Source organism: Perna viridis, chromosome 1 (genome assembly GCF_037379345.1).
Source record: "Perna viridis isolate PV_CMFRI_1.1 ecotype Kerala chromosome 1, ASM3737934v1, whole genome shotgun sequence".
NCBI classification, from domain to species: Eukaryota; Metazoa; Mollusca; class Bivalvia; order Mytilida; family Mytilidae; genus Perna; species Perna viridis.
In genome coordinates, this window is record NC_142445.1 from 41,420,313 (window position 1) to 41,434,340 (window position 14,028).

Genomic DNA, 14,028 nt, shown 5'->3' on the forward strand with positions numbered 1-14,028 from the left:
TTTAATAATTTTTGAAGCGGTTTACCATTTTAGTAAAGAAAATATACCTATCTGTATGTCAGGTTATATGTATTAATATCTAGTCTTTGGATTCAATACCAGAGTACGTACCATGAATATATATTGCTCTTATGACCTTATCTCCTACATATTAGTGCACCATATAACGAAAATTGATATATTGAATATAGAAAAGAGACAACAATCCCATCGGAATGAAAAATGCTAATCTAGTGCACTCATTGGTCTTCAATGAACGACGAGGAAACCTTCATACCACAGACACAAGTACAGAGAAATAATTGCACCTATATACTCCTGCGACATAATAGTAAACTGAAGGTGAAAACAAAACAATAAATACAAAGGCCAGAAATCCTGGCAAAAATGCGGGAGGGTTGAAGTACTTTGGTGTGATCACAACCTTCTGTCTTTTAAATCTAGTCACTGTGGAAAATGTTACACAATTAAACACACCTAAATATATTCAATTCTTCCCATGCGCGATTGAAAACCACGGTACATCATAAATTATACAATATGGACATGACCCGTGTAATGCCAAAAGCTGCTTTTAGATAAAGTGTGTAAGTTTCTATGGAACGACCATTTGAACGAATCGTTAACACCAAGAAATGCTCTCTTTAACGATTGGAGTCCGAGTTGCTCATCTGCTTCTGTTTCTTTGTATGATTTTAGTTACTTTATGTTCTTTGTTGTGTATGTCTGTTTTCCATGTCTGGTCTTTGTCCCTGGATTGCATTCTTTTGATTACCGCTATAACCTTGGTTCCCTTGATTACTCTTTGAACTGATTCAAGCTATTTTTAATACTCCAAAAAAAGTTAATTCCACCATTTTTATAAGGTTCACAATTTCATTTCACATACTGAAAATTCAGTCAGTTAGAAAGTATGTGAATTCAACTCTCGGTCGCCAACGACTTTCAGAAAAGATGTTGTAATATGGGCGCTGGAACCATAAATATATTTTGAGTTAAAACAATTTCAGGATATTTGTGTATTTTCCTTGTAATGTGCACATCTTTGCATAATTCACTATAATAAAAACATATGTACGGGTTGATTTTACATAAATATAGCGAACAGACGGGAGTTAAGTATTCTCAAATTAAGCAGTGATAAATTGCTTAACTGTATGATCATCCAAAAATACCAACAATCTTGATAAAACCAAACTTTTTTTATATTAAATTTTTAGAAAATGTATTTTTTGTGATTTTTTAGATGGATGTCTGCCATTCTTTTCACAAATTTTAATCAAGTTGGATACCGTAGTATTGTTATTATGATGTTTCCGTTCATTGCCATTTACTTTGCGTCCATGGAACTTGTTGTAACACATTGGCTACGAAACTATATAGAAAAAATGTTGACCGAATCTTCTTGAAATATAAGATTCCACTCTCTATATTTACTTATCTATAAACCAATGAATTTATATCTGTTAGACTCGGAAGTGCGATGGGGACGCCGTAGTGCAATGGTTGCGCCGGTCTGCGATGCTCTAAACTAAAGTATATTGGTGTGTAACGCTAATAGACGGGAAGGCGTTGTTATCGCATTCAACGTTGCCACGAAATTGTATAAGCATAAGCGCTTGTAATGGAAGATGTCAATTAAATCGACATTCTTTCTTCATCACTAGCCTTTATACAATCATTTTTTTACCAAAAGATACGTCAGAACGCAAATCAAAATATGGGGTCCTGGATCAATTATCGAGTTAAGATAATTTTGCGGGATGTTTACATAAATCGTAAATTTTTCGGTAATTGTTTTAGTATTCATTAGTGGTACTATAGTAAGATGGAAGTAAAATTAGTATTAATTAAGCATTTATAATTTCCTTAATAATTGGAAGTTATCATTGAAAGGAATGAAAGTAGAGTAGTTCTTTCTAGTTGCATGTAGACTAGTATCCTACCTGTAGAATAATTTTGCCAAGTAATTTGAATATTTCAATGTTTTCGATTTACGATATTAACGGGAAAAGTCGACATAAGAGTCAAATAAGAAAATAATAGTGTCCTCATAATAGAAGGTCCTGTTGCCGTCGTAGTCTATATATGAATGGAAATTAACAGTCAAATCACTATTTATATTGTCTATTTTCCTGGTTTCAATACTGTCAAAGTACCTTAATTTGCATGATTCGTGGATACCGATTCTCGCGGTTTAGGGAAGAAACACAATTTCGTGCATTCTTGAATTCGTAGTTTTGAGGTTTTCATTAAATGAGAATCTCCTTTTCGTTGGGAACCGAATTTCGTGGTTTGGTCTACCCACGAAAAATAGTACTTTCACAGTACTTTAAGCAGGTATACAGGACTATGGATATCCATCTATAGGTGTTATTCCTCTAACTTGTTTTTTTTTTTTTTATGAAGAGAATCGAGATGTTGAGGAGCTTCGAACTAATTGGTCATAAAGCATGTAAATTTCCTCATGTCTGTAGTAAAATATGTATGTCATTAAAACAGAGTGATATTTAGGGTCATATTCAGGGGAAAATGCCCTACATTTTTCAAAATATGTATTCCTTCTAAAGTATAGCACTGTCGCAAATAAAAATTAAGCATTACGATATTGAAATGTTGCAATGGTAATATATTTTTCATTCTTCTTAATATGTGGCACGTGAAGCCTGTATGAGTACGGAGTAATAAGCTTAAAAGGCTTTATCCATATATATGTCATTTGATATAAGTAGGGGGATGTCGTATGTCCAAGAATATTTGGGACAATTTTTTAGTTGGCCGAACTAGCCCATATGTTGAACTTTTTTCCACCACGTGATTTGAAGAAAATTACTTACTGTTTGAAATCAGAGCCATAGTGGTTCTAAGTGCATAAATTGAATTCTTATAAAATACCATTACGTCACCCTCGATATGAGGATAACAATAAGATGACGATATAAACATTTATTTTTTTTTTTTTTTTTACCCCAACAAATTGATATAATAACAAATAATGGCATATGATATTTTAGAAAACATACACCAGTGCTCTTTTTTAAATGCTCATTTTTATGTACATTAGAATAAACACATTTTTTGAAGGAATGGAATAAAATTCCTGTAAGTAGTTTAAATAGAGAGTAATTGCGTCTTAGTTGTAGTTTATTGAAGGAATCAGGCGATGGATTTATATGGTAATTAGAAACTCGTCAATTAATCTGTGAAACCCCTATCTTTACTATCAAAACTTTGAAAGAATAAACCAATTTTAAACCCCTTTTTATAAACTATTTTCATGATCTGAGCTAAAGCTGAATAAGCAAATAAATTCTATGTTAAGGCTCGTTTTAAACATTATATTGAGTATTTCCTCTTTGATCTAAATTACTGTTGTCATTTCAAATATAGGAAAGATCAGATGGAAAAAGAAATTATTATCATGTTGGCATGTTTGGTATGCATTGTATATTTTGCAATTAAATTACCTGTCTTTTTAGACATGCTGTACTATATCTTGAATACCGAAAATATGTAAGTTGTGAATAAAACGATTTCAAAATACGATAACGCGCAATAGATGACTTTTGTAAGCATTGTAGATATAAAATAAAAATAGTTCTTTTTTCATGGAGCGTGGTTCACGTACCTGGTACCTTTAGAAAGGACCTTACGGAGAAATTCATTTTTGTTTAAGTTTGAATCTTCCGTAATGACGTGACCGGAAGAACCATATTTGAATAGGTACTTTTACCAAGAACAACCAAGTCTTGAAATCCTCAATCTCGAAGTCCTACAATAGCCTTTTAGGATTGAAATTTTTTGATTCAATCGATGAAGTATAAGAATATTAAATATGAATAAATGTAATTACATAATTTTAATCCATTTAAGCATTGTTCAAATTTGGCAGGTAAAAATATTTAAATGCTTAAGTCAAGACCGAATGTTTTTAACAAACCACACATTAAACTTTTTCAACATATTATATATTTTGGATGCTTTGTAAACTGGAGTTTTTATATAGGCGAAGCTGAAAATTCCCTCCTTTTCTTTTGTTTTTGAAAAGAAAAGCCAAGTTTCCCAGTTACTCTTCAACTTAAACAGAATGCAAATAAAATGCTAAATTGTATATGATAATAAACTGTCTATGTGAAACAGGCAGTTCCAATGATATGAATAGCACATGGATAATTTTATCTAAGGCAATGTTTTTTTCCCAACGTAATGTTTGTATCGTATTTATGTCAAATAGCTCAAAGATCTTTATAAATCGACAACGGATGGCTCAGAATATGCTTTTACTATTCCCTAAGAATGGACAAAAATTAAAGCGTTATCTCCCTTTCAATAAATTTCAATGAGTTCTATGTAATGTTTTTCTCTTTCACCGTTTCAATTTATCAAAAACCAACATACAACTTCGAGAAAGGATGCAATGAATTGGGAAAAAAATTATTTATCTATTGATTGATTGATTGATTGATTGATATATATATATATTTTTAAATAAGATTTGTCGTGTGTCAACCACAGCCGAGGACGTCCTCTTAATATTGAAATATTGTTTTTAAACAAATTACCCTATAATATCAGATATTGTTCAATTTTTACAAAAAGGCAAGTTTTAGTCTTTATTTTGCAAATTCTGCACGGTGATTTTTCTGTAAGGTTTTTCTGCAGCATTACTACATTAAGAATGATAATATGTACATTCATTTGGTAAATTTAATTACGGATTAGTTTAAGGGGTACTCCGAATCTACTAATGTTGTTATTAGTGTAACACACTATACCTCTCTCACTTTCCTTGGAATCCACTATCTGTAAGGTAGAAGATAATTGTGTTGTTCTCTTTCTTTTGTAATTAATTTTAATCCGAGAAATTCTTGTTGGGTTAATGGGTTCTCCATCCAACGTCCATTTTAAAACCAATCTACTGTTTGAAATGTTTGAAAAAGCTTCAGCTCGACACTCTATTTGCAGCTCTGTTCCCTCATATACAGAACGTGATCTGTTTGTAATTGCCACAGATTTTATTTTATCTGTTTTTATTTTATCTATTGTTATATCAGAAAAAGGAAAAATAAAGGAAAAAATTAAGTAAATTAAAGGTGTTGTTCTCATACCATATTAGGAAGAAAAATCATGTTCCCTGTCTTGTTGAATAGTAATCAATGGAACCAAATTTCTAGTTGAAATCAAATGAATGCAATCCATAGACAGAGACCAGACAAACACAACAATAACTCTCTTTTTTATTGTTTAACTGATATTGATACTGTATTTGTAATGGAAAACCTGCAATACCATGGTGAACGGGGGATGGAAAATACGGAATGGGGGATGGCTGGTATTGTTTTATTTAAAAATAACAGTTTTTAAATGTTATAAAAATTAGAAATATAAAATTTAATTTGACTATGTACTTTTTATAAGAAATATGCGATGGGGATTCTATTGGGGGTTCAAAGCAATGGGGAACGGGGTGGTATATGGTGTAAATGGGAAGTTTATTCAAGGGCTGTCAAGACAGTCTGGTTTGATTGGAACATGCAATATTTGTATGGGGTACACTTCCAATTGTATGGTGAACAAGGATGGGATTTTTCTGTAGTAATAGAAATGTAAACAATAAGGAATGGGGGTCAGAATATGATTTAAATGGGAAGCATACAGTAAGTTTCCGGAACTGTTTAAGAAAACATCGATGAGTCTGTTGAAATAATAAAAAAAAATAAACATTCCTTAATTTAAATTTTAATGGATTCAATACCAAATATCACGGATTGGTTCGTAATCGAAACGTTAGTTTGTTCACGATGTTTAAATTGCAGACTATGGACCATTTGACTAAAATAACGTCATAGTACATAGTAGGTTGTATTACTATTCTGGTTTGCTTAATGGCACCAACCAATCAGAGAAGTTGTTTAAAATCAAATTGAACCGTTTGAAATCTTGGACTGCTAAAATCAACATTCCAAGCATAAGGGTGCATGATCACAATTCAATATAACAAGAAGTACCTGGTACATGCTCCCGGTTTTTAGTGGAGTCCGACTTGCTTTTCTCTATGTGGCTCATGGTCCCTATAGGAAAAAATTAGGCTTTCTTTTCTGTTAAATTGAGGTAAAGAAAATGATGTTTGATACTCCCGTTATGTACTTTACAGTTCGCGGTGTAAGAATATTTTTTTAGTAGCAAACACCATAGTCGAAAGTGCATACGCATTGCGGAATATGATTTTGCTGCTCAATTAACACATTTAATTGTTAAACTTTCGAACATCTAAAATATATACTGCATTTTAACTAGTACATATATAGTTTTATATTTTAAAACGATGTTGAATTATCATCGAATTACAGAGGTCAAGGCCGCTAGAATTATGACATTCGTAGAAATGTTACACCTCTTAGATCAAAAGAGGAGCAAACCATTAGACTCCGTTCCCGTGTTTTTGATATAATAAAGCTATTTAAGTTTTCCTGTTATGTTTAAGTTCCGATTAAACATGGAAATGGAAATCCGATTTCGCCGCAATGATTTAACTTCAAGTTATTACTTACTAAATCATTATCTACGGAGGATAATTGGGTGAATTTGAAAAATTGATTGACCGAAATACCACACGATATCATTTTGAAGGTATTTTAAAGACGTTTCATTGAAGGTCCGTCGTAATGGTTTTCAGTGATAGAATTTTCGAAAATTTAAAATCAAAGGATGACATTAAAGGCTCATGAAAATTACAAAATGTGTGCATTTTTGAAAATTTCCTTGAATCCGTTTGACTTATTTCGACAAAATTTGAGCATATATTTAGTAAAGAATTTCTGCGAAGTGAATAAAAGTCGAATATTTATCGATTATGGACTTTAAACAAAGTCAATACGGAATATATGGACCTCTTCAAGGACGAAGTTCGAGGTCAATATAATCTAACAGGCCCATAAATTATGTATTAACTAGTAAAAGTCCTTAATTAATATATTACATATGTAGATAATGTATTTTGGATATGGACCTTAGTGTTGTCGTTTTCCTCCATGATCAGAATAACCAATGAATAAAGAAGACTGTTACACCATATGTAATATTATATTATGTCTTTTTGATTGTCAAAATACGCCTTCTCCTGGAAGACCAAAAACAAATCCGAAAATTTCAAAACCAACAAAAATATCGACGTGGTTTTAATTTCTTGATTTTACATCAAGATATCAAGATATTTTTTTTGGAAAGTTTGAATGAAATTCCTCAAATAACAAAGTGATAAGTGAGTATCAAAATCCAACCATCTTATATCGCATCTTAAACTAATATAACAGTTGTTTCGATGTCTTACAACTGATGATAATTTTCCTAATAATAAACATGATAACATATTGACATATGTAAGCAATATGTATCAAGTTATTTTATACAATCATTGGATCCTTTTATCGTAAATTTTGTGTCAGTGACTGTTTTCAACAACAATGAAATGAATTGTTTATGTTGATGATGTCACCATTAAAATAGTTTCTGGCACATTATATGACAATTTTTTACTTACATGTATACAGACGAATTTAATGGCAAAATATTAAAGCATAAAGAGGTGTTAGGATAGATTGTGAAAAAGGAAAAGATATGATTTGGAAAATATGACGAAAACATTCCAAGTATTACTTCGTTTGGAATAAATGCATTTCTTAGCAAAACGCATGTAAATATTTTGGGTTGCTCATTTTCTGCTGAAATTCATTTCATATGAAATAAAGACCTAGGTGCATAAATATCAAATAAAGTAGAAAAAAATCTGTATAATGGGATGTCGTACCAAGCAGTATTTTCTTTGTAAACTTCTGTATGATAATTCTTGTGTGGGAAAATAGACTGGTATAATGTGTCTGTCGCTCACGTTTTGCATTGACACTCAAAGTCAAATGTTGATCATTCTATGCCCCCTGCGAAGTTAAAAATGATATTAGAGTGATACTCAGAATGAAATCCATAAATAAACAACGCATACTATCGCTCAGAATCGACTAATTACGTCTGCATTACTTAACACCACATGAAATAGTTATTTGCGGGATGACCAGATCATGGAGGGTAAAAATATACATCTAGGCTTCAAAAAAATATATTTCATCACATAGCCATGTATAGCATATAAAGGCAGAGTGGAGCGAAGGCAGTTCATGACAGCCATTTGTCAATAGGTAGGTGAGTAAGTAAATCCAAAAGAAAATGCTTTGATAGTAACTATACAATTATATTTATCATAAGCTTTACATAAGCTTACGATCGGTGTTGTGACTGATGAAATTGACAAACAATTCCATACTGATTCTAACTTTTTTTAACAATGGAGGAGATCATTTGAAAAATTAACAGAATTAATTGACATGCAGTTTTAGGGTAAGATCAAATGAAGTGAAAACACATCAAAATAAATGCCTAATTGAAACCATGTACGTACGAACATTCAACCTTTTGTATTCTAATCTTGATATGTGAAATTGTGATCCAAATGTCTGTATGACATTCATACTGTTCTCTAGTCTACCAGGTGTAGGAAATTCTGGCATTCATAAAGCAATACCATTCGAGTAGGTATCAAAAATGAGACCTACGTTACAGTTTTGAATTTGATAATTCACCAAGCAATCAAGATCAATAATTACATATACAACAAAGAACAATACCAAAGGAGATGATGGGGACACCGTTGTAGATATATCATACCTATAAGAAGAAAATACATAATAGGTTTAAAATTGTTTGGAGCAGGCATGTCAGTTAATTGCTAGTAGTTTTTAGCTTGTACATTTTTTTTTGTAATTTATATTTAATTTCTTTATTTCCGTTGTAACAAGGGACTCAAACATTTTTTAACCGATTCAGTCTAGGTGTGTTTAATTGTGTAATATTTTTCCACAGTCCTGATTTTAAAAAGGAAGTGCTTCAACACCGCCGCATTTTTGTGAATGTCCAAAGTTATGTATTTCTGGTCTCTGTATGTTTTGTTTTGTTTTCTTTTGTTTTTCACCTTAGTTATTTTTATGTTACTTGTGTATATAGGGGCAACTCTTTTGTTGTACCTGTGCTGCAACCTGCAATTTGATGTGAGGGTTTCTTCGTCGTTCATTGAAGACTAATGGATGGCCTTGGGTTAATATTCCATTCCGGTGGTGTTGTTGTCTCGTTGACATATTCAATATACTATTCTCGTTATATTTCGTCTGAAACATGAATGGCTCGAAATCATTGTCAGAAATGACCAACGTAATTCGGAAGTGATTTATGGTATGGGTTTTCCCCATCAGTGATGGCCGTTTGGTGAACTGGAGAAGTTATATTGTTCGTGTTCGTTACTTGGCATTTGGTGGATGACTATCTAATTGGCAATCATACCACATCTCCTATATTTATATAAGTCTCGATTTCGAAGTTTCACTGAAAATTGCTTCTGCAAAGTATTAAAAATGTTTGTACGAAAGAAATTTTATTGTTGTCTTTAAACTTCTTCCTTGTCATTTCAATGGTTGCCATTCTTTAATTTATTATTATATCGAACTGAACAACAAGTTGATCGTTAATCTGGAAACCTTTCTTTTATTCAGTTACTCAGAAAGTTTGCCTTTTTTGGTTGGCCATGAAAGTGCGCTTAGAATTAATTTTACATAAAACTTTTAATGAACCCAAAGAAAGATCTAGTGACCTTGATAATTCGGATTCATTATCAGAATCAGAAAATCGTGCATAAATAAGCACGTAATATAAACATGCCTGAAACCTGTTTTTCCTCCTAGATCTCTCGTTTAGAAGAGATATATTACCTTCTTGATTGCTCAATTGTCAGCAAATTGGCTCCATGCGACATTGAAACCTAGGGTTTTTTTTCTAGATCTCACACTTAGTTGTTCTTTGTTGTTTTGGTACTTATATTCACTCTATGATATTTAACTGTCATCAAATTGACTCAAAGCTGTAAGCAGCATTGTTCAAAGCTTTGGGGAATCAATCTGTAAATCATTTACTTCTAGGGTGATTCAGTAAATATTATATATGTAGATTGATTGGGCTTAAAAGGTATTATGATCGACAAGAAAGCAAATGATCGTTTCGTGTCTCATGTTTCATGTGTTGGGATAATGACATATTTGAATTATTCCACTTCTGACTCGTCGTTATTTGTTTTCCTTGGTCGATATTTTCGAGCTAAACTTCACAGAAATACTTGAATGAGACATGTGGAAACTAAAACGCTCCCAAAAAGTCATAAGTACATATATAATGCTATCAGTATGGAATCTTATCATGTGGATATCATTTCACTTTATTTTTGTCAATTATATACTTTTTAATATACTCATGTACATGTACATGTACATGTAAATATATTTTATCCCAGGATAATCTTTAACCGTAGAACAATATCCTAGATAAAAAATAAGTTGTAAAACATTCCATAAAACAATGTAAGATAATATCCTGGTGTGGGGTTCTCGAAGCTATCCTAAGATGTGTCCTAAGTCACGTCCTAAGACCAACCTTAGGATGGAGTTAGGATCATCTAATGACAATGTTAGGTTGTGTCTCGAAGCTATCTCCGACATGTCTCAAGTTAAGACGTCATAAAGACATTCTAAGTATATTTTGTGAAATGTTTAAATTATTATTTATATTATGTTTTTTATTAAAAAAAATATCATATACGGGTAAATGGTTGATATTGTTATATCAAATATACAAAAAGTTTTGTTTAACATTTTTAGTGACCAAAACAAAATCAAATGATTGCTTCCTAATTATATGCATGTGAGTGAATTTAAAAACCGAATGAAGTTATTGATTTTTGATTGGTACATGTATGTATTAGAAATAGTTTTTTTATATAGTGTCAATGAATCGTGAAACATTCAGGTCAAAGTTTAAAATCATGCACATTCCTTAAAAATATGTTTGAACTGACGCGTGCCGGTCATTCTGTGGTAATTTTTCGATAAGATGATCCTAAGACACCTATTTAGTCGTCCTACAGTTAGGAAAATTGCGACTCGTCTTGACTTATGATGGCTTCGAGAACACGACTTAGGACAGAGACGAATCCTAAGATAGTCTTAACACACGTCTTATACCTAAGATAGCTTCGAGAAACCTATCCCAGATCACTAATTTCAAAAATGGCATGAATACAAATTAATATCTAAAAATGTTATGGATGCTTATTAATATCTAAAAATATCCTGGAAAACACGTCACTTAAGAACTATCCGAATCATAATTACCTAACTTCGAAAAATATTAAGCCCCAATTTTTGCATAGTAAGAGTAAGCATGACGGAATCCCATTCAGACACATATGATAAGCTTGTTTACATAGGAACAATTTAACAGCCATGGAAACTATTATGAAGAATTAAATTTGATATTAATGTTTTTTCCAGTGGAAATTATTTCACACAGGATACTATTGGATGTAACACATACACACATCAGTGTTTCTTAGTCAGATCAAATCTTAATCCGATGCTACATGTTTCGTTGTGACGTTATGATAATGAGTAAATTATCGTGCTGGAAACTTCTTTTGCACTATCTTGCAGATTCGTTTTACCCACATTATATCAGGTCATATATTTTTCATTATACCTTTCTTTTGGACTTTTCTGCTATTTACCTTCCTTCGAGAGCATATAATAAATATTTATTGACTTCCATTTAGATCGCTTGTTCAGATATTCTTTGTCTTAATGATACTTCAAGATTTAGAGTTTGGGGGTATTTTGATAGAACAATGAAGATTAACTTTTGATCGGTATTATAACAAAGTGCACTTGCACTTCAACATACTTTAAATGAAAACAACTTACAGTAACTCATGGTAAGATCTAGTTACCTTAATTATTCTGATTTATTTTCAGAATCAGAAAATCTGCATTTCCATTAAGATATCTCGTTTAGATATTTTTGCAGTTTAAGAATACTTTTTCCCATTGGTTGTTTTATTGTCAACAAATTAACTTTGAGCCGTGTATAAAAGAATTGTTCAAAGTTTTTCGGGATCAATTAGTAAATTATGATTTTCTGGGAGAATTCAGTTAAGGATTTATGGTGATTATTATTTTACTTCAAAGATATGACATGAATATTTCAAAATCGACTGCAGGATAAATTAATGGCATGTTCGTTTTCATTATAAAAGGTGATATTGTTCACTTCACTGACAACACGGGGCAGTATCACACTGAGAACACGGGGCAGTATCAATAAATGTGAAAAGTCAAGTGTCATGATAACCTACAGTTATTTTCAACTAGAAGGATTTTTGTTTTATTTGATTACAATAGAGTGAATGCATGAGTTACATAGTTTCGTTCATAGCTGAAATTTCTTTGTTCGATTTGGAATTATTTTTATAAAAAAAAATATAAACGTCGAATATCTTTCCTATGTACAAATTAAGTAGTTTTTGATTCATGCTTTTTTTCTACTTAGAAAATGCATATAACAATCGTGTGTGTGCGCACAAAAGAAATTTATTTCGGAGATATTTACCTATGAGGTATCATAATGATGATTTAAAAATTGAGACATCCGTCTTGAATGGTGATCCTCATACACACATCGCTAGATTAAATCACCAAAATGTTGACGTCATTTACAAAATCACTATGGAGAACGATAATTGCACGGATTTATTAACAGACATGTTTTACTTACCTACTCCATATCAGGTTTCTGAAAACACATCAGATTTATGTGCTTTTCCTTTTTGTATGCTAAACATAAGATACGAGGGTGTTTTTTTTTCATTAGATACATCTGTAATAATGCATTATATTGATACAGTGGCAATGCCGTATTTTTCAGGAATAGATAGTTATTCTGTTGACGAACGATGTGTAGATTCATTCGCCGGACAGATACTCGAACAATATAATAACACAATGACGAAAAAGGATGCCCTTGAATCCCTTCAAATAATGTGTTCGACTGACGATTTTAAGTTTCTTGATGAATACATGATTTGGGTGTTCGATTATCCGCACTGTTTGCTATATTCGACTAATATTCTGAATTTCGCCGGATCTCTTTATGCACATTTTGCAAGATTTTTTTTCCCTGAAATGTTATCAGCAATTTATGAAATATTTACAGAATTTGGGGTTTTTACACAACGGAAGGCTGTATCTAAGTTTTCGGGATATCAAGAATTTGCATGTCAATGGTTCTTGCTTTAGAATAATTTCCGATGACATCATCAACATTTTATGATTGCAGTTAAACCTTCAATAATAATTTATACCCATCTGCTAACAATTCTGATTTTGGCTATGAATACTATTGCGGTTACTGCATTCATGAAAAGGGAGACTCGAACGCCTTTGTCTGTTGTACTGTCGTTTCTAGCTTTTACGTATGGCATCACTGCCATTTGCATATCGGCAATAGCCACTTTATCATCTATGTCATTTCATGATCTGAAAGAGGGCCTATATGAACGAACTTGGAACCCAGATTTTACAGAATGCGTGGTATACTCAGTACTCCTTTGTATCAAATCAGCTTTTCAGATGATTTCAATTTTATTAACAATGTCATTGTCAATTCAAAAGTCAGTAGCCATATTGTTTCCAATACGAAGCAGGGACTACCTGACAACACTCTCCATGTCAATTTGGTCGCTTTCTCTTTATTTTATGCAGTGCTTTATTTTCATTTGTGCTTAAAGACGAACTAGCAAAACTGAAAAATGAAAACACTTTGTGGATCCATGAAAACGGCTCTTCAGCTTCAGCTGTCTCTAATTCTGAAGCGTACATATGTACATTTGCTTCAATTACCATGATAATCTGTACAATATACCTAAGCATCAAATTGATATGTATGCGTAGTACTGGACAGTTGAAGATTTCAGCAGAAACCCAAAGAAGAAACAGACATTCTGTGGTAGTGGTAGTTATCATTTGTATCGTTTACCTAGCTTCTGAGGACATTAATGTAAAATTATATGATCATCTCATGGCTAATATCTAGAAATGATATTCA